At 40.2% G+C, this 23002-nt stretch overlaps 1 long non-coding RNA gene across 1 annotated transcript in view; it reads left to right on the top strand.

Annotated features, from left to right (window-relative positions):
• The first annotated feature begins 925 nt into the window (after positions 1-925).
• The window catches only part of LOC108522475 (uncharacterized), a 91915-nt gene continuing 69838 nt past the window's right edge, over positions 926-23002 (top strand). Inside the window, exon 1 of the long non-coding RNA XR_001883486.1 lies at positions 926-1200. This is a non-coding gene — a long non-coding RNA (uncharacterized LOC108522475). The remainder of the gene's footprint in view (positions 1201-23002) is intronic.

Raw genomic sequence — 23002 nt, 5'->3', positions numbered from 1 at the left:
AGGAAAGGGTGTTCCAGGTAGAGGGAACAGCCAGTGCAAAGGCCCTGAGGCAGGAATATGTCTGGCATGTTTAAGGAACAACAAGACAGCTGGAGTGGCCAGAGGGAAGTGGACAATAAGGGAAGTAGAAGGGGGTGAGGTCAGAGAGATCACAGGGGCCAGATTCATATATGGCATTGCAGGCACTGTAAGGATTTTAACTTTTTTCTGTTCCTACTTCAGCAAATTAATAAAGATCAGCCTCTCTCCTTAGTCAAGCTAGAGTTCAAGAAATTCAACAAGTATTTCTTGAATTTGTATGCCAAGCCCTGAGCACACATTAATGAGTAGAATATTCTCTACCCTTATGAAGTTCAAGTTTGGATCCAACTGTTTGCAGCAGCATGTGCAGAGGAAAGGGGCACAGGACCAGGGGTTAGGAGACCTGAATTCAAGGCCTGCCTTTCTATTTTACCTTGACCATTCACCAAACCCTGGCTTTCTGTCACTGGAGATAATTACCTATGCCCTGGTTACCTCCTAGATCTCCTATGTCCCTTCCCTTGGGTCAGGTAGATGGAGTCTGTGTTGTCATCTTTGCATGCTCACTGCTCTCCCTGTGACCTCATTGGCACTCACTTTGCCTGGTGAGAACCAGCGTCTGCCATTTATTCATATCTCTAGCATGAAAAACACACCCAGGGGTGTCTGCTTTACAAAGGAAATTTACCCATTCCTTCTATTTCATGCCTTCCTGATCAGATAAAGCTGCATTTGGTGCTAACTTTTAAGTCAAGTATGCAAGACTCCAACCAACAATAACAAAGACATGCCCACAGGTTGCCAAACCGGGTGAGCTTTTAAAATGCATTCAGACAGTGTGAGGATATTAATAGGGAGACACGTATCTCATTTCAGGCTACAAAGCAGACCCCGCAGTGGTGCATGGAAATGCTGGGCCCTTCGAGGTTAACTTAAACTGAAGAGAGGAACTTGGTTAGAATACAGACATCTCTGATGCTGTGTCCCGGACTTTGAGCTTCCAGCTCTGACGGCACATTTCGTCAACTCAGCTCTGTTTTGAGTGGAACTGAACACTCAGTGATGGCTAAAAACAGCAGTTGACTAAACTAATTAAGCTACATGTAGACAGTGACGGAAGCAGAAAGATAGGCCGAGACAGTCCCTTTGAAAATCATCTTGAACATTCATTTTTTACAGGTGAGGACACCAAGGCCTGCAGGTCACACTGTGATTTTGTGATAATGATGAGACTGAAGTTTACGTTTCCTGGTTCCCACTCCAATTTCATTTTCACCATGGGTACATTGGTCTCCTCTGGAGTCTCAGTGTTCTAAGTGTCCTTCCCTATCTGTGTGACAATGGTGTCCTGGGCCCAGAAGTAGCAGAACGGACACTTGGAGATTTTGGGGGTGCAGGGATAGAGATGGACTCTGTTGGTCACAGTGGAAAGGACAGTGGCTAAGGAATCTGAAGACCTGGGTCTGAGACCTGGCTCTGCACTTATTTCCTGGGTAACATTTATTTTTTTGTTTATTTTTCCAACTGTAAAACATGAAGTATAGTTAAGAGAATGTGTGCTAAGGAACTCTGAAAACTGAAACTACACAGGCAGATTTTATGACCATTATTTTCCATCTTTCTTTCCCAGATTCCAACATGGTATTTGTGAGGACATGGCTCTTAATTAGGGGTGAGGTCTTGGACCGGGGATGTGAGAAAGCCGGCTGTCCTCAATGGGCCCGACATAGGACCCTGGCCTTCATGGTCATCTATACAGGGCTTCTTCTCCCGCTCACTCCCCACTTTCTATCACACCCCCAGCTGGACAGCCTCGCCAGCTCTCTCAGCAGTCCTCAAGTACTCCCCACCCTCAAGTTTATCCTTGCACCTGGAAATTTCTCTTCTTTTCTTGGGGGAGCTCCTCCTTTCCTTTAATATGGTAGCATTCCTGCTTCACTAGGACTATTTCCCACTTTCCAGGACAAATTAGTTGCCATCTCCTCTGTGTGGTGGTGAAGAGAATGAACTCTAGAGCTAGACCATGTGGGTTTAAATCCCAGCTCTGCCACTTACTAGGGGTTTGCCTCGGGCAGGTCGTTTAGTCTCTCTGTCCCTCAGCTTCCTCACTGATACAATGGGGATAATAAAAGAATCTACATCATAAGGTTATTCTGAAGAGTGAATAGTATAAATTAAAGCATTTAGAACAATGCCTGATTCATGACATGTGCTAGTTAAGTATTTTCTTTATTATTATTAGAGTACTTAATATATCATATGCAATATAATATAATAGATCACATATCTGCCTTCCCTACTCAGACTAGCAGAGCCAGATGGGAGTCCTATTTTTCTGTTTTCTTAGTGCTTAATATCATGTCATGAACATATTGGGTGCTCAATAAATGTTCATTGGATAAATAATTGGGTACAATCTACATGATCATGTGTATGACATCATTCATGTCAATTTTTTTCCCAGTAAATTTCATAGGACAAACAGTCTATACCTCTGTGGCTTCGTATGAATCATCACGTGATTTAAAAAACACTCAAGGTATTACTTTTGTTTAAATAATTAACAAAAGAAAGTTGTCCTGGAATTTTGAACAGTAGAACTATAATGTGGAAACAAGTGAAACTCATTTGGTAATAAATTACCACTTGGAGTAGTGGTCCCAGTTACACTGTTCTTGACATGGCTTCAAAAACAGAGTCAGGGCTGGGTTCTATTTGAAGAGTAATTTTTTATAAAGAAGATCCCCCCAAGTTGCTGGGATCATATGGTATGATTTAGTACAACAAAGGGCTTAGACAAGTGAACACGGCCCCCAGAAGGGGACAGACAAGCTAAGCAGGTGTAGCATGAGGGTGAGGTCACAGTGGAGTTGGGGTTGTAATTTCCTGGAAGAAGTACGTTTTAATCCACTGGTTCCACTTCTGCTCTTAACCTAATTGCTGGGCACAATATCCTGAAACTGACACCTAGCACACCATCCATCTGCCAATTTGGGTTTAGGATAAGAGTACTATGGAGTAAACCACTATTATTTTCTTAATTTTCCTATTAAGAATTATATTTGTATATATGATTATATTCTTCATTTTCCTATTATATTCTTAATTTTCTATTTCCAATTATTTTCTGAAATACAATACAATTCCGCCAAGGGATTTAGGGCTCAATTTCAACCACATTCTCTGTTACCAATAGTGACTGGTGAAGATAATAATCTAGCAAATGATCACATTTGCCAATATCTAGATATTGGCTAAGGCAATGATGTAAAGATATATATTTATGAATATAATATCTATATGCATATTGTATATGCATATGGTGATATTAATATTTAAACAATTTAAATTAGGGATGGATAACCAAGCATGTCAACATACTCCCTTCCCCTATTTTATAACATGATTTTCAGGCCAATAGACACGTGATAGGAGCCATCTGATGGGCTAGTAAATGGTATGGTAAACGGTCTGCAAAGATGGTTGCCAACAATTCCTCCTGTCTCCAGATGTGCATGTTGGGCCTTCCGTTAAGAAGTGGAGTGTATCTCTCCTCCCCTTGAACCTGAATCGGCCTTGTGATTTGCTTTGGCCAGGAGAATTCTGCTTGTAAGAGACCCTTAAGAAGCCTGACAGCTCCCACTTTCACTCTCTTAGAGCCTTGAGCCACCGTGTGAGGAAGTCAGACTACCTTGTTGGAGAGGGGGCCCGGCCAACCCCCTGCCATTCCAGCCTTCCTAGCCAAGGCACCAGACATGGGAGTGTGAAGCTGTCTTGGATCCTCCAGTCCCAATCATGATCCCTCCTTAACAACACTTGGAAAGAGATGACCTGTCTCTCACATACCCTTTTCACATTTCACCATCGTGAGTAACTGGTTGTTGTTTCGAGCCAGTACGATTTGGAACCTTTTGTCACATGGCAAGGCATACCTGAAACAAGGGATAGTACTGATCTACATTAGTGTCTGAGATCTCTTCCTGTGTGGTCTCCTCTTTGGATCAGGATGGGCTGGGGACATTCTTGAGTGCCCATCTCTCCCCGTTGTTCATGGTAGTCACTGCTAGTTGATTATAGCTCTCTCTCCCATTCAGCCCGATACTGCCTTAAACCTCACCACAGAGCTCTAGACAACCACTGCTAAGCCACTGAAAGAGGTCCTTGCCATTGTAGGATTAACCATCATGTTCCCAGAGTGTTTGTCAATGAAAGGAAAAGGAGGTTGGTATACCCTAGTTATACATTAGCACCCCCTATAATCATGGAATGTAAAAGATGATGGAACTTCAGAGATCATCTCACCAACGGCCTGAACCCTGGCTGCAGATTAAAATTACCTGGGCTGCTTTAAAAATTGAACCGACACCTGGGCCTCACCCCCAGAGATTCAGACTCAACTGGGCCTCAGTATTTTAAAATACATATATTCTTTAGTGGTAAAGACATTTGACTTCACAGGTTGAGGCCTGAAGGCCCAGATCACAAGTAGCTGAATCACTTGCTACAGAGACCAGTTTGGTTGAGGGATTATTTTGAGGGTTCTTAGGATATCACGGGCAGACCATCCCAAGACTCTGAACACCAGAAGGAAGAGGGGTATTCCCAAAGGGAAAATGAGAATTCCAACCGGGAGAAAGAAGATAAGGACAGGCACCCGGAAGAGCCAACTCCTAAGTCTGGAGATGGACATCCTTTCCCTTCTGTCAGAAAAGCCGGCAGCTGATCTGTGAGGGCAGTTGTTGATATACGGCTCCAGATGTGAGGGGAAGGTATGCTCTGTGGTTTGAGGTTTTTTCCTGTGGAGAATTTCTTAAACCTCAGACCCGACTGTCAAGAAGCACTGGGATAGAGTATGGCGTGCAGGAGAGACGTGTTTGACACAGTGGGGTCAGGAGAGTTCAAGGCGCCTTCTCTCTGGGTAAGTTTGGCAGGAATGCTAAAACACAATGAAGGGACTGGAAACCTCATGACAGTAAAATTTTAAGGCTTCAATTTTTGGTAAAATATGACTTGCTGTCAGGTATATGAGTTGGTAGCTTTGATGCAAATATATAATAAATCTCACCTCTTTACTGAAATCCGAAGAGATTTTCTGCATATAAATAAAACCGTGAGTGCGATAAAATTGCTTTTGATCACCTCACATGAAAGGTGTGAGGAATGTTCAAACTGTTACCGTAATTAAAGGACTGTGGGATGAAAAAAAAAAATCTTACTTGAATATCTCTCCTCCCACCCTCTTTTAAAAGGCATTTCTGGAGAAAAGCAACACTCACCCATTTTGGTATTGTTTTAACCTTAACTTAGTAGTTTGGAGAAAAGTTTCACTTTTAGTGACAGCAGGAAAATTGTCTTGCAGTTGAAAACACTACAAACTGTGAGTGACATTGGAATTTGCAAAAATGAACCCAAGTTTCTCCTCAGAGCCTCAGCAGAAACAGATGACGTCTGAAGAGAACTCAAGTCTTGTCGCCAAAGGAGTTGTCTGGGGAGCTTCCCTCCTTTTCCTAGTCTGGATATCCTGTCTGTAGGTCATGATGGGAAGTCATCTTTGCCTGACTTGTTCTCTCTATTGGTCTTTTAAAATTATCTTAAAACTTTTTTATTTTCTAGACTTTCACTGGTCTTGAGAAAATTATCTTTTATATTTGCTTTTATACTAATCACAGTTCTTTTTTGTTTGTTTGTTTTGTTTTGTTTTGGAGAGTTTCACTCTTGTCATCCAGGCTGGAGTGCAGTGGTGCGATTTCAGCCCACTGCAACCTCCGCCTCGCAGGTTCAAGCAATTCTTCTGCCTCGGCCTCCAAAGTAGCTGGGACTACAGGCGTGTGCCGCCATGCCCAGCTAATTTTTTTGTATTTTTTGATAGAGATGGGGTTTCACCATACTGGCCAGACTGGTCTTGAACTCCTGACCTCAGGTGATCCACCTGCCTAGGCCTCCCAAAGTGCTGGGATTACAGGCGAGAGCCACCATGCCCGTCCCTAATCACAGTTTTTATTCCACAATCATGGGCTTACAATGGTAGAGAGATCATTACTCAAGCAAATGCTCCTATCTCCTCACACACACTAGAGTGTCACAGTGGCTGCTTCACTGGTCACCACGGCTTCATCCCACCTGCTCCTATTCATCCCGTGTGGTCTCAGATTTAATTATCATAGCTGGGATCTGCATATGCCACTGACCCACTCAAAGTCATTCAGAGATTCTCCTTTTCTAACCAAATGAAGCTCAAACCCCTCCTCTGGTCTTCAAGACTCTACAAACTGGTTCAACTTTATCTCTCACACTCAACTAACTTGAAACCTTGGATCCAGCCTTCATGTTGTATTCCTCCCTGTTCCCATTTCTGGCACATTGATGTTCATCCTGCCAGAAATGTCCTCCTCCCTCTGGTACAACTCGTGAAAGGTCCAGCTCACTCCCACCTCCTCTGGAACACTTTCCTCAGTTACTCCATCCAACTCCCTTGAACTTTAGTGGGAATTATTTGATACTGACTTATATGTTTATTTCTACCTTTTGTATGTACCTTTTTTTTTTTTTTTGAGACGGAGTCTCGCTCTGTCACCCAGGCTGGAGTGCAGTGGTGCGATCTCAGCTCACTGCAAGCTCCGCCTCCCGGGTTCATGCCATTCTCCTGCCTCAGCCTCCTGAGTAGCTGGGACTACAGGCGCCCGCCACCACGCCCGGCTAATTTTTTTTCTTGTATTGTAGTAGAGACGGGGTTTCACCATGTTAGCCAGGATGGTCTCGATCTCCTGATCTCGTGATCTGCCCGTCTTGGCCTCCCAAAGTGCTGGGATTACAGAGTAAGCCACCACACCCGGCCCCTTTTTTTTCTTTCTAGATGGTGAGATTTCATTCATCTATTCAGCAGCAAATATTTATTGTGGACCAAGTACATATGAAGGCCTAGGCTGTATGCAGGAACACTGTAGTGAGTGTGACAGACATGGTCCCTGCCCTATAGAGCTTACAATCTAGCAAAGGACAGTAACCATTCCATGTGACAAGTACTATTTAGGGTACAGTCCTGAGTGCTATGGGAGAACACAGGAGGACCACTTAACTGTGTTCGTGGCCAGAGAAGCCTCAAAAAAAAAAAAAAAAAAAAAAAAGCCCCATAAAGAATGGATGGGAATTAGCTAGGCAAAGATGTTGGAGAGAACTTACACATGGGTGAGTCATGGAGCACTAGAAGAAGTCAAAGGTCAGGATGCCTGGGCACAGAGGAGGTGGGACGAAGCAATGAGAACACTGTTAGAAGTGAATAGAGAACCAGCCCTGAGCCTTGTGTTCGTTTTGTCAATGGATGCTTTTTAAACATTATATTCTTTAGGATAGCTTCCCCTGGAAGAAACAGGACCAATAACCCGGGAACCACCTACGTCCAGATTTCATACCAGATAGATGATTCATGTATGAACTCCAGAGACAGGTGATTCCAGGGTTGATTTAGTCAGCAGTTCAGTCATGTCAAGGCTTTGGGTCAACTTCTCCAAAGTTCCTCTGGTTTTTCCTTCATGCTCACAGTTTGGCTTTCACAGCTTCAAACATCATATCCTCACATGGCAGGAAGGTAGAGAGGGTGGAAGCAGGTGTACGTCTCTACCATATACCTCTTTTTTTTTTATCATAGGGGAGAACCTTTTGCAGACTCCCTCCTGCAGTCTTCATTCTACATATCATTAGTGTGAACTAAGTCACATGCCGACTTTTAAACTAAACACTGAAAAAGGGAATCAGATTTCGATGATTAGCTTGAACCAAACACGATTCATCTTCTGAAACTGGGAAGAAGCCCCTATCTTTCCAAAAGGCATCATCACCCCATACTGGAACAATTGGAGTGTTTAGCAAGGAAGAGAGGAGAGATTGTTGCCAAGGAGACAACCAACAGTGTCTGCCACAAGGCATCCCCTAAATAGATTGACTCAAATCCCCATCCCAAAGGCCTAGAAGAGGGAAAGGTATGTTCATTTCCAGTCATAAAAACTATTTTCCTTAATTTCTATTATATATAAGATGTCTCTGGCTTTCAACAAAAAGTTATGAAACATACAAAAAACAAGGAAAAAATATACTGTCAAGAGACAGGGCAATTAACATAGTAAGACTCAGATATGACACATGGAATGATCAGACTGAGAATTTAAAATAACTATGGTTTAGATGTTAAAGGTGCTAATGGAAAAGATGGACAATGTGCAGTAGCTGATGGATTATTATAGTAGAAAGATGAAATAATAAGGAAGAATCAAATAGAAATGCTAGAAATGAGAGACAGAAACAGAGATGAAGAATGATTTCAGCAGGCTCATTAGTACACTTGTACAGCCAACGAAACGATCAGTGAAAATGATGATTGATCGGTAGAAATTAGCCAAACTGAAGCACAAAAGGAAAAAAGAGTGGTGAAAAGAAAGAAAAATAGAACAGAGAGTGCAAAATCTATGAGACAATATCAAATAGTCTAACATACATGTAAATTACAACCCCAGAAGGAGATGAGAGGAGCAAGACAGAATAGTTAAGGAAACAGCACTTGAGAATTTCTTAAAGTTAACTCCAAACACTTTACCATGGATCTAAGAAGCTTAGAGAACACCGATTAGAATAAATACAGAAAACAAAACAAAATAACCTAGGGTTATCATATTCCGACTGTTGAAAACCAAAGATAAAGAGAAAAGCCTGAAGGCAGTGGGGAAAAAATGACATTATATACAGAGGAACAAAGGTTATAGCAGACTTCTTGCCAGAAACTAAGTAATCCAGAAGATGATGGAGTGACATCTTTAAAGTGCTGGGGGGAGGGGAGGGGGAAAGAATAGACTGTCAAACCAGAATTTTATACCCCATGAAAATATTTTTCAGAAATAAGAAAAAATTAAAGACTTTCTCAGACAAACAACAGACTTGTTGACCACAGGGGGAAAAAAAATCTCACTATCATTTAATCTATTACTAGTGAGCAGGGAGGGTTTTTTTTTTATGTGTAATATTAACTTGTACTTTGTCTTTTTTAAAAATTTTACTTTAAGTTCTGGGATACATGTGCAGAACATTTGTTACATAGGTACACGTGTGCCATGGTGGTTTACTGCACCTATCAACCCATCATCTAGGTTTTAAGCCCCACACGCATTAGGTATTTGTCCTAATGTGCTCCCTCCCCTTGCTCCCTACCCCCCAACAGGCCCCGGTGTATGATGTTTCCCTCCCTGTGTCCATGTTTTCTCATTGTTCAACTCCCACTTATGAGTGAGAACATGTGGTGTTTGGTTTTTCATTCCTATGTTAGTTTGCTGATGATGATGGCTTCCAGCTTCATCTATGTCCCTGCAAAGGACATGAACTCATTCTTTTTTATGGCAGCATAGTATTCCATGGTGTATACGTGCCGTATTTTCTTTATCCAATCTATCACTGATGGGCATTTGGGTTGGTTCCAAGTCTTTGCTATTGTGAATAGTGTGGCAATAAATATACGTGTGCATGTGTCTTTAGAGTAGAATGATTTATAGTCCTTTGGGTATATACCCAGTAATGGGATTGCTGGGTCAAATGGTATTTCTCGTTCTAGATCCTTGAGGAATTGCCATACTGTCTTCCGAAATGGGTGAACTAATTTACACTCCCACCAATAGTGTAAAAGCATTCCTGTTTTTCCCATAGCCTTGACAGCATCTGTTGTTTACTGACTTTTTAATAATCGCCATTCTAACTGGTGTAAGATGGTATCTCATCGGGGTTTTGATTTGCATTTCTCTAATGACCAGTGATGAGGAGCTTTTTTTCATATGTTTGTTGGCCATGTAAATGTCTTTTTTTTGAGAAGTGTCTGTTCATACCTTTTGCCCACTCTTTGATCAGGATTTTTTTTCTTGTAAATTTGTTTAAGTTACTTGTAGATTCTGGATATGTACTTTGTCTTATATGAATTACCAGTTCATATCTTTCACCCATTTTTCTGTTGAGCTATTTGTCTTTTTCTTGAATGAGTTCCTTACATATTTTGAATATCAATCCTTTGTTTTATATGAGCAAATATCTTTTCCTAATTTGTTACTTTTCTTGTAGTATATTTATGGTCACTTTCATTGACAGAATTTTATTGACAAAGTGAAATTTAACCCCTTTTCTTCTGTAGTTTTGCATAGGCTTACCCTATGTGGCATCTCTAATATTTTCTTTAATATTTTATAGTGTTGCATTTTGTTTAGGTCTTTAAACCTTCTGAAATTGATATTTTTCAATAGTTAAAAGTGGTGATGTAAATTAATTTTTCCCAACTGGACAGTCTATCTTTTCCCATTTGTTTGAAGTGCCACATTTGTCATATAATACATTCCCCGTATATCCATGACTCTACTTCTAGATTCCCTTTTATGTTCTATTGAGCTATTTTTTAAACCTTATACCAATAGCACAATGTTTTATTTCTCATAGCTTTATATTATGTTTTGATATCATAAGAGGCAATGGCCAGGCCTATCTTGATCAGCTCGTCCCAGTAGATAAATGACTAGCTGCCTAAAATTTTGAAGAACGAGTTCTAAAAGAGAAAATATGCTCTCCTACACTTCTGATGTAGTCCATCAGAGGATGGTTTGAGGAGGAATAGTGATGATAACCAGGCATCACAGATGGCCTGTTATATTGTCTTAGTGTAACTAGACATGTGTGATGCGTGGTTATTATAATTTAATTTGTGTTTAATGCAGCAATATGACATTATAGCAATATGGCAAGAAACTGAACCTGATAATAGATCTAGAAAATGTGGCTTGCCAAGAGTGGTTTTGTAAAACCCTTCTGGAGTTTTCAGATGTTATGGCTGAGAATCTCTGAGCTCCAGAAAAAAGCAGTGTTTAGAACTTACCATCTGGCAGTTTCTCCTGGCAGGCTGGCTATGGCCGGCACTCAGGCCTGTCTGTCATAGTGGAATTAGGGAAAACCCAAGAAACTGTACTTATCAAGCTCTCCTGCTTGTTACAACCTCATATCCTTGAAGGTCATGGCAATAACATGCGATCTGTATACGCTATGTGTCTGAAAGTTCCTTCTTACTCATCCGCAAGCCAGGCTCTTCTGGGCTACTTCAGAAACTTAGAAGAGCATCTTCTCTCTTTTAGAATTTGTTTTAAAATGTTCTTGGATTTTCTTTCACATTTTCTCCTCTAGAAGAATTGTATCATCAGTGTGTAATGTATTTGAAAATCTCACTGGGAATTTAACTGTGATTTCACTGAAATTATAGAATAATCTGGGGTAGAATGAGCATCTTCACAGTGCCAGGATTTTCAACCAGATAACATGAACATTATCTCTATTTGGGTTTTTTTGTATGTCCTTTAGTAAAGTTTTGTCATTTTCTTTATTTGGCTCTTACGCATTTTAGTTTATTCTTAGGTATTTTGTAGTTTCGTGACTTTTGCAAATAGGATATTTTCATGACATTTTGTAACAGTTACTGTAGAATAGAAGCAAGCTATAGTTTTATATATTAATATTGTGCTTGGCCTCCTAACTTAATGAAATCTGTAAATTCTGATCATTTACTTCAGAGAGTTCTCTTAGATTTTCTAGGTATACAGTGATGTTGTCTGTCAATACTGACAGTTCTGTTTCTTCCTTTTAAATTCGTATAGCTTATTTCTTTTCTTATCATTTAAAATCTAAGACTTTCAGGTCAATGTGGAATAATAATGATAGGATCTTTATTTTATTCCTAACATCAGTATGAAGAATTTTCTTATTTCCTTCTTAAATATGATACTTGCTCAAGTTTCTAGCCAACATTCTTTATCAAGAAAAGAAAATTTTCTTCTATTTCCATTTGGTAAGAGTTATTGGGAATGGGTTTTATGGTTCGTGAGATAATTGTTCTGCCTCTGCTCAAATGATCATATACTTTTCTCTTTTAGTCTATTCATTTAAAACTATTTTGAAATGTGGAACCAACATTGCATTTTAGAGAATAAACTCTATTTGATTTTCCCATTTACGGTAATAATGCTTTTAATTTGTTTATAAGTACTTAAATAGGACAGGCAATCTTTTGTTGTTTTGAAAACTGACTCTTTAAGGGCCTCCCTGACTCCGTTGTTCTATTATTTTGCTTCTGGTAATTGAGTCTGTGGTCATTCTCATCAAAGGATTTTATTGCAGATTACTTAGGGGAAACTAAAGATATTTGAAACACATTCCTAACTTTTAAAAAATTGATTTTTTTATTTATAATTGACACAACAATGGTAATAATGGTATATATTTATGGGGTCCAGTGCCATGTTTCAATGCATGTATAGATTGCATAATGATAAATCAGAGTCATTACATATCCATCATATTAAACACTTACCATTTCTTTGTAATAACATTCCAGATCTCTTACAGTTATCTTGAAATAACCACTACATTGTTATTTGCTGCAGTCACCCTACTGTGTAACAGAACACCAGAACTTATTCTTTCCAACTGTAACTTTGTACCCACTGAACAGCCTCTCCTGTTCCCTTATATCCTTAACTTTTTTTTTCTTTTGAGATGGAGTTTTGCTCTTGTCACCCAGGCTGGAATGCAATGGCATGATCTCGGCTCACTGCAGCCTTCGCCTTCCGAGTTCAAGCGATTCTCCTGCCTCAGCCTCCCAAGTAGCTGGGATTACAGGTACCTGCCACCAAGCACAGCTAATTTTGTATTTTAGTAGAGGTGGGGTTTCATCATGTTGGCCAGGCTGGTCTCAAATCCCTGACCTCAGGTGATCCACCCGCCTTGGCCTCTCGAAGTGCTCAGATTACAAGAGTGAGCCACTGTGCCCAGCCCCTTATATCCTTAACTTTTAAAAGTTGACATCATAGAGAACAACCAAAGCATACCAACTGGTGATTGGTGCCTATCGGAAACATAATCCTATATTTATTTGAAGAGGACTGACCCATGGTAGTACTGTATAGTTCATCTTCACATGAAGAAACATGGAAAACTACAAAAGATTACAGAAGAGTAGAGAGGATGGACCAACATGGAGTCAATCCAGAATCCAGGACACAGACAAAAGGCTAATGATTTTAGGTTTCCATGACAACCAAAGGTGGCTTTACTCTGATGCTAATGAAACAAGCTTCTGGGCCTCTGACTTCCACTGTCCCCTTCCCAGGCCCTGCTCCTAATTTTGTATTTGTAATTTTGTATTCTTTTCCTTAAAAGAGACCTCAAGTTGTATAAACCTTGGACCCCACAAAACCTGCAACCCTAATGACAACCCCAGGCATGACTTGCATACCAGCCACCAAGCCTAGACCCAGTGCTCTGAAAGCCCTTTCCTGGCCACCCTGATAATTCTCTGAGTTTAGTAATTAGAGTGGGTGGCAGATTAAATTACCCTGTTGCTTCCTAGCTGGGCTGGGAGAACTGTGGCGTGACATAGAAGCCGGTGGGTGTCACATGGAACAAGTGCTCAGCTATCTCACACTCTGCTCTCTGTGGGAGCACGTGACCAAATTCATTATTAACGCTGAGCTGATCTGGTTACCTTGATTGACACTAAGTGATTTCAGCCCGGGCTATATTTGTCTTCATGGGGAAAGTGCTGTGGAGCTGAAAGCCTGTTTCCCTCTCCAAATACATTTGGGGCCGTCACTGTGGAGTTACGCACCCTGACATCAAAATCAGACCCACAGGCTTTGGAAGACAGAAAATGACATCATGGGCAAAAAATGGTGTCAGCTTAGTTTTGTTTTCCATTCTCTTTCTGAACTCTGACAGAGAAGTAGTAGTTTGTCTAGAATTTGAAAAGGCTTTCAGGCAAGGAAAAGGAAGAGTTAGTGGTAGCTGGACTTGTTTGCCCACATAAAATAGTTTCCAGGACATAGTTCTCTGTCCTTATGATTCCACTCTGTTACTATGAAGCTTAATTTTAAAATGTTTTATTTGCTAGGGTTTTGGTATCTAATGAACAAGACGAATGAATCATTTAACCTACTATTGAATAAAATGTTAAGCTCTTAGAATTAAATATTACTTAATACAACGCATTTTGTTTATAGTACCAAAAGAAAATATTACCTACAAGAAATTCTACCTTAAGTCTGACTACCCTTTCCCATGGTTGCTAAGCACGTAAGACAAGTCTGTGAATGACCTAGTATTATCTTTACAATGCTGTGCTATGTGAATTCTGAATGCGTGTAAGAAATACATCAAACCTAGTAACACAGGCAAATATTAGATCCTGCTAGTCCATAAACTTTAATTAGGAAGTTTAAATTAGACTGAAGGGGAAATTTTAGCCTGAAGATATCAAATAGAGCTATAGTGGCTTAAAGTGAACTATTACCCTACCCTATAGGAGTCAAGTATTTTGGATGGAGCAAATGTTTAATTTAACAAGCCATTGTTTTGATGGATTCCTCTGGACTTCAGAATAACAAAGGGAATGTTAAAATAAATGAAAAAAGAAACCACCCTTTATCATTGTTCTTGTCCTCATGCATGCTCTGGTTCTCCCTTTACTGCTGGCACAGAGGAAGGGGACCCTCTTGCAGGTTCACAACCTGGTGGGTTTTGGTGCAGAGATGTGATAAAGCTGGTTCTAACTGTCTGCGTATAGTAGTTACTCTTGTCAGACTGGGTCAGGTGAGCAGGGAGGCAGAGCTACCGTTTAGCTTCAAATCACAGAGTCATAACTCCTGAATCTGCTCCTCCTCTTCTCTTGAATTTCTGCCTTCTTTCCAGGGAAAATGACAATGAGATGGGATGGGTTTTGACACAGAAATGGGAGGGAGTGTTCACTGACCTAAGGAAAATACTTCATCTCATGAAAACAGGGTTTCTTTTATATAGAGGCATATAAAATGCATGTAAACAAGCATTTTTTATTGAACATTAAATTTTATTGCTACAGAGCATGTGTTTTGTTATACTGGTGACTAATGCCTTTTAAAATGAGATTTTGAAATGCCATTCTGCTTATGTAACTGAGATAAAGAGCTTTTAGGACATTGTTCTGCAGTGAACCCCTATAATACTAGCTGATTAGCAAAAGACAACTTGAGGTGCCAAGAATGTTTTCTGCAGAACCTTCTATTAAGTAGGAAAAGGTTTTGTTTTTTGGAGAGATTATCCAGATGGTTTTGCCTGAGAAACCTCTCTAACTGACCTCAAAAGTAATTAGTTTGCAAATATTAGTGTGCAAAATATTTATTTGCATGTAGATGCCCTGGTTGGTTCCTATTTTCCTGTCTAATGAGGTCACTAGGAGAGTGATTTATTTTAAAACATCTAGTTAAAATAAATTTATCCATAAGAGAAAGAGGAAGAAATATACGTACTAAAAGTTNCTAAAATTTTGAAGAACGAGTTCTAAAAGAGAAAATATGCTCTCCTACACTTCTGATGTAGTCCATCAGAGGATGGTTTGAGGAGGAATAGTGATGATAACCAGGCATCACAGATGGCCTGTTATATTGTCTTAGTGTAACTAGACATGTGTGATGCGTGGTTATTATAATTTAATTTGTGTTTAATGCAGCAATATGACATTATAGCAATATGGCAAGAAACTGAACCTGATAATAGATCTAGAAAATGTGGCTTGCCAAGAGTGGTTTTGTAAAACCCTTCTGGAGTTTTCAGATGTTATGGCTGAGAATCTCTGAGCTCCAGAAAAAAGCAGTGTTTAGAACTTACCATCTGGCAGTTTCTCCTGGCAGGCTGGCTATGGCCGGCACTCAGGCCTGTCTGTCATAGTGGAATTAGGGAAAACCCAAGAAACTGTACTTATCAAGCTCTCCTGCTTGTTACAACCTCATATCCTTGAAGGTCATGGCAATAACATGCGATCTGTATACGCTATGTGTCTGAAAGTTCCTTCTTACTCATCCGCAAGCCAGGCTCTTCTGGGCTACTTCAGAAACTTAGAAGAGCATCTTCTCTCTTTTAGAATTTGTTTTTAAAAATGTTCTTGGATTTTTCTTTCACATTTTCTCCTCTAGAAGAATTGTATCATCAGTGTGTAATGTATTTGAAAAATCTCACTGGGAATTTAACTGTGATTTCACTGAAATTATAGAATAATCTGGGGTAGAATGAGCATCTTCACAGTGCCAGGATTTTTCAACCAGATAACATGAACATTATCTCTATTTGGGTTTTTTTGTATGTCCTTTAGTAAAGTTTTGTCATTTTTCTTTATTTGGCTCTTACGCATTTTTAGTTTATTCTTAGGTATTTTGTAGTTTCGTGACTTTTGCAAATAGGATATTTTTCATGACATTTTGTAACAGTTACTGTAGAATAGAAGCAAGCTATAGTTTTTATATATTAATATTGTGCTTGGCCTCCTAACTTAATGAAATCTGTAAATTCTGATCATTTACTTCAGAGAGTTCTCTTAGATTTTCTAGGTATACAGTGATGTTGTCTGTCAATACTGACAGTTCTGTTTCTTCCTTTTAAATTCGTATAGCTTATTTCTTTTTCTTATCATTTAAAAATCTAAGACTTTCAGGTCAATGTGGAATAATAATGATAGGATCTTTATTTTATTCCTAACATCAGTATGAAGAATTTTCTTATTTCCTTCTTAAATATGATACTTGCTCAAGTTTCTAGCCAACATTCTTTATCAAGAAAAGAAAATTTTCTTCTATTTCCATTTGGTAAGAGTTATTGGGAATGGGTTTTATGGTTCGTGAGATAATTGTTCTGCCTCTGCTCAAATGATCATATACTTTTTCTCTTTTAGTCTATTCATTTAAAACTATTTTGAAATGTGGAACCAACATTGCATTTTAGAGAATAAACTCTATTTGATTTTTCCCATTTACGGTAATAATGCTTTTAATTTGTTTATAAGTACTTAAATAGGACAGGCAATCTTTTGTTGTTTTGAAAACTGACTCTTTAAGGGCCTCCCTGACTCCGTTGTTCTATTATTTTTGCTTCTGGTAATTGAGTCTGTGGTCATTCTCATCAAAGGATTTTATTGCAGATTACTTAGGGGAAACTAAAGATATTTGAAACACATTCCTAACTTTTAAAAAATTGATTTTTTTATTTATAATTGACACAACAATGGTAATAATGGTATATATTTATGGGGTCCAGTGCCATGTTTCAATGCATGTATAGATTGCATAATGATAAATCAGAGTCATTACATATCCATCATATTAAACACTTACCATTTCTTTGTAATAACATTCCAGATCTCTTACAGTTATCTTGAAATAACCACTACATTGTTATTTGCTGCAGTCACCCTACTGTGTAACAGAACACCAGAACTTATTCTTTCCAACTGTAACTTTGTACCCACTGAACAGCCTCTCCTGTTCCCTTATATCCTTAACTTTTTTTTTCTTTTTGAGATGGAGTTTTGCTCTTGTCACCCAGGCTGGAATGCAATGGCATGATCTCGGCTCACTGCAGCCTTCGCCTTCCGAGTTCAAGCGATTCTCCTGCCTCAGCCTCCCAAGTAGCTGGGATTACAGGTACCTGCCACCAAGCACAGCTAATTTTTGTATTTTTAGTAGAGGTGGGGTTTCATCATGTTGGCCAGGCTGGTCTCAAATCCCTGACCTCAGGTGATCCACCCGCCTTGGCCTCTCGAAGTGCTCAGATTACAAGAGTGAGCCACTGTGCCCAGCCCCTTATATCCTTAACTTTTAAAAGTTGACATCATAGAGAACAACCAAAGCATACCAACTGGTGATTGGTGCCTATCGGAAACATAATCCTATATTTATTTGAAGAGGACTGACCCATGGTAGTACTGTATAGTTCATCTTCACATGAAGAAACATGGAAAACTACAAAAGATTACAGAAGAGTAGAGAGGATGGACCAACATGGAGTCAATCCAGAATCCAGGACACAGACAAAAGGCTAATGATTTTTAGGTTTCCATGACAACCAAAGGTGGCTTTACTCTGATGCTAATGAAACAAGCTTCTGGGCCTCTGACTTCCACTGTCCCCTTCCCAGGCCCTGCTCCTAATTTTGTATTTGTAATTTTGTATTCTTTTCCTTAAAAAGAGACCTCAAGTTGTATAAACCTTGGACCCCACAAAACCTGCAACCCTAATGACAACCCCAGGCATGACTTGCATACCAGCCACCAAGCCTAGACCCAGTGCTCTGAAAGCCCTTTCCTGGCCACCCTGATAATTCTCTGAGTTTAGTAATTAGAGTGGGTGGCAGATTAAATTACCCTGTTGCTTCCTAGCTGGGCTGGGAGAACTGTGGCGTGACATAGAAGCCGGTGGGTGTCACATGGAACAAGTGCTCAGCTATCTCACACTCTGCTCTCTGTGGGAGCACGTGACCAAATTCATTATTAACGCTGAGCTGATCTGGTTACCTTGATTGACACTAAGTGATTTCAGCCCGGGCTATATTTGTCTTCATGGGGAAAGTGCTGTGGAGCTGAAAGCCTGTTTCCCTCTCCAAATACATTTGGGGCCGTCACTGTGGAGTTACGCACCCTGACATCAAAATCAGACCCACAGGCTTTGGAAGACAGAAAATGACATCATGGGCAAAAAATGGTGTCAGCTTAGTTTTGTTTTTCCATTCTCTTTCTGAACTCTGACAGAGAAGTAGTAGTTTGTCTAGAATTTGAAAAGGCTTTCAGGCAAGGAAAAGGAAGAGTTAGTGGTAGCTGGACTTGTTTGCCCACATAAAAATAGTTTCCAGGACATAGTTCTCTGTCCTTATGATTCCACTCTGTTACTATGAAGCTTAATTTTAAAATGTTTTTATTTGCTAGGGTTTTGGTATCTAATGAACAAGACGAATGAATCATTTAACCTACTATTGAATAAAATGTTAAGCTCTTAGAATTAAATATTACTTAATACAACGCATTTTTGTTTATAGTACCAAAAAGAAAAATATTACCTACAAGAAATTCTACCTTAAGTCTGACTACCCTTTCCCATGGTTGCTAAGCACGTAAGACAAGTCTGTGAATGACCTAGTATTATCTTTACAATGCTGTGCTATGTGAATTCTGAATGCGTGTAAGAAATACATCAAACCTAGTAACACAGGCAAATATTAGATCCTGCTAGTCCATAAACTTTAATTAGGAAGTTTAAATTAGACTGAAGGGGAAATTTTAGCCTGAAGATATCAAATAGAGCTATAGTGGCTTAAAGTGAACTATTACCCTACCCTATAGGAGTCAAGTATTTTGGATGGAGCAAATGTTTAATTTAACAAGCCATTGTTTTGATGGATTCCTCTGGACTTCAGAATAACAAAGGGAATGTTAAAAATAAATGAAAAAAGAAACCACCCTTTATCATTGTTCTTGTCCTCATGCATGCTCTGGTTCTCCCTTTACTGCTGGCACAGAGGAAGGGGACCCTCTTGCAGGTTCACAACCTGGTGGGTTTTGGTGCAGAGATGTGATAAAGCTGGTTCTAACTGTCTGCGTATAGTAGTTACTCTTGTCAGACTGGGTCAGGTGAGCAGGGAGGCAGAGCTACCGTTTAGCTTCAAATCACAGAGTCATAACTCCTGAATCTGCTCCTCCTCTTCTCTTGAATTTCTGCCTTCTTTCCAGGGAAAATGACAATGAGATGGGATGGGTTTTGACACAGAAATGGGAGGGAGTGTTCACTGACCTAAGGAAAATACTTCATCTCATGAAAACAGGGTTTCTTTTATATAGAGGCATATAAAAATGCATGTAAACAAGCATTTTTTATTGAACATTAAATTTTATTGCTACAGAGCATGTGTTTTGTTATACTGGTGACTAATGCCTTTTAAAAATGAGATTTTGAAATGCCATTCTGCTTATGTAACTGAGATAAAGAGCTTTTAGGACATTGTTCTGCAGTGAACCCCTATAATACTAGCTGATTAGCAAAAAGACAACTTGAGGTGCCAAGAATGTTTTCTGCAGAACCTTCTATTAAGTAGGAAAAGGTTTTGTTTTTTGGAGAGATTATCCAGATGGTTTTGCCTGAGAAACCTCTCTAACTGACCTCAAAAGTAATTAGTTTGCAAATATTAGTGTGCAAAAATATTTATTTGCATGTAGATGCCCTGGTTGGTTCCTATTTTCCTGTCTAATGAGGTCACTAGGAGAGTGATTTATTTTAAAACATCTAGTTAAAAATAAATTTATCCATAAGAGAAAGAGGAAGAAATATACGTACTAAAAGTTGCTTATTACAAAAAAAAAAAAATCTTTATTTCAACACTGACTTTGTTTTTTGTTTGTTTGTTTGTTTTTTGTTTTTTACTTTAAGTTCTGGGATACATGTGCAGATGTGCAGGTTTGTTACATAGGTATACATGTGCCATGGTGGTTTGCTGCACCCATCAACCCATCATCTAGGTTTTAAGCCCCGCATGCATTAGGTATTTGTCCTAATGCTCTTCCTCCCCTTGCCCCTCAACCCCCAATGGCCTCGGTGTGTGATGTTCCCCTCCCTGTGTCCATGTGAACACTGACTGTCTTACAAAGCCTTGATGATGTTCTGTAATCATAATTTTTAAGGAAAGTGCTTTTTTGTCTGCAGTAGATTTCTGGATGTTAGCTGCTATGTCCATGATGACTATCACATTTATGGGAGTATGCTTGTTTTTGAAGGTAACAGGAGAAGCCAAAGAGGCAAAGTAAATAAAAATACTTTCCAAAAAAAAAATATTGAAATAACGAATGTGTTGGAAGTTAATGTTTTCCCAGGCTTGTGATTTTTCTGTACTATAAAGTGTATGGACAGTTGAGTCCTGGTCACGTTCACAGGGGCCTGGCTTCTGAGTTCCCCTGGGCTCCCAAACATGGCATCCTTGCAGAGGTGTGTGTCACAGTATCATCCCCAGCTTCTGGAAGACGTGGTCCTAGGTCTTAGGGAAAATCTTTCTACTTTCAGAGTTTTTTTTTCTTTTTTCTTTTCTTTTCTTTTTTTTTTTTTTTGTGGGAGTCTCACTCTGTTGCCCAGCTGGAGTGCCAATGGTGCAATCTCGGCTCACTGCAACCTGCTCCTCCCAGATTCAAGCGATTCTCCTGCCTCAGCCTCCCAAGTAGCTGGGATTACAGGCATCCACCACCACGCCCAGCTAATTTTTGTATTTTTAGTAGAGACGGGGTTTCACCATGTTGGCCAGGCTGGTCTCAAACTCCTGACCTCAAGTGATCCATCTGTCATCATCCTGCAAAGTGCTGGGAGTACAGGCATGAGCCATTGCGCCTGGCCAGATTTGTATAAGCGTCCTAAGAGCTGCAGATTGTGTATACTGAAAAATAAAAATGATTAGCTCTCAAGATCACTATGCAAACTAGTACTGGTTCCATGGGAAATAGGGTTTTTGCTCATTTGGCAGTTTCTAAAGTTGATGTAATTCAGGGCAACTTTAGTCTCCCCAAATTATCTCTGATTCTCAGCTGAAGTGACCACAGGCTCAATCTGTGTTCTGTCCTAAAACAAAACAAAGCAAACGTCCTCAATTTATTGTATGGTAGGAAAGCTTATGGGTTCTGCAACATACTAGCTGTGTAACTTTGGGCACATTTGCCTCAGTTTCCTCACTTGTAAATGCGGAAAATGATGCTCTTCCTGACACTGTGAGGATTAAATGAGATAATATGTGGAAATCATCTGGCACATAATAGAAACCCAAGAAATCTGCATCCTCATCCCTCTACACCCCTTTTGGGAAAACCTTTCCAGCTTGGATAAATCCAAACTTTCTAGAGACTGCAGGCTCCTGGTCTGAATATCACCCTCAGGGAAGGCTGAGTCCAGATTGGGAAATCTCTTTGCTCTCTACCTTCATTTGCTGAGACCCTTTCTCTTCTGCATACATCTGTCCTTCACCCCTGAGCTCCTTCTGGGAGGGGCAAAGGGGCTCCATAAACTCAAAAGGATTCTTCAAAAGGATGTTATTTGAATGGCAGAGTTCCAGGGATGGTGAGTCCAAAGGCAGATGGTTGGAGGAAGGGGCTTTTGAGAAGCAGGGCTTTCCCTGAACCCCACAGATGCCCCCATGCAGTGGGCTGCTTATTCTACCTGAAACCTGGGAGAGCTCCAGCTAAGGGCTCACATAGGCTGTAGCAGAGAGTATAAGAAATACCCATCAGTGACCACAATTAGGGATCTTGGCCTGGTCAAAGTCAAGGTCATTCATTAACATTTTCTGAGCACCCATTCCCCCGGAATATATATGTTTTGCCCATTGTTTCTCAGCATCCACACTAAAGGACCCATTGTTTAGATGGAGATACTAGTGCAGGGCTCCATGGATAGGCTTCTGGGGGTGGGTGATTCCCTGAAGCTGTGTGCAAAACAGTATGTGCATATGTTTTTGTGCATTTCTGGGGAGAACATCCAAAACTTTCATTACCTTCTCAGAAAGTTAGGAACCACCTGCTGGTTGTGAACTGAATGTTCTCCCTGTACTCCACTGGGACCGGTAGGAATCTTGGCTCCCAGAGTCCCTCCTGGGCCTCCAGATAGATAAAATGTTATGACAGAGGGTGCAGCCATCATTCCTGGGAGGCCCATGCCCAGTGACTAAGCACTGAGCAATATTTGCTGTACCTCCTTCCAACCACAGCTTCCTGGACCATCACCCCTTCAACTGTTGATCTGCATATAGCGAAAGAAAAATCAGTCATCTGGTACTAAGCCACATTCTGGCTTACAACTATAGGGAGAGCGTGGAGCTTGGCCATGGAGGGTGGTGCTCCGGGCTGTTTGGCAACCTTGGCCAGGCTGTTTAAGCCTCAGTTCTCCTATGGAGATGTTGGCTCCTGGCTGTAAGGCCACGTCTCCCGCCCTCATTAATGTACCCTGCACAGTTGCTGGTACCCTGAAGGTGCTCAGCTCATGTTCATGGAGTTGAAGTAAAGAGGAGCTGATAATCCCTGCCTCAGGCTGGGAGGGGAAATCAGACCACATAAATAATCATGGGAGAATTACAGGTCAGGAACTCAGAGCTGCAGCTC

Source organism: Rhinopithecus bieti, unplaced genomic scaffold, assembly GCF_001698545.2.
Source record: "Rhinopithecus bieti isolate Rb0 unplaced genomic scaffold, ASM169854v2 scaffold_61117, whole genome shotgun sequence".
Taxonomy (NCBI): Eukaryota; Metazoa; Chordata; class Mammalia; order Primates; family Cercopithecidae; genus Rhinopithecus; species Rhinopithecus bieti.
This window is presented reverse-complemented; position numbering and strand designations above follow the sequence as displayed.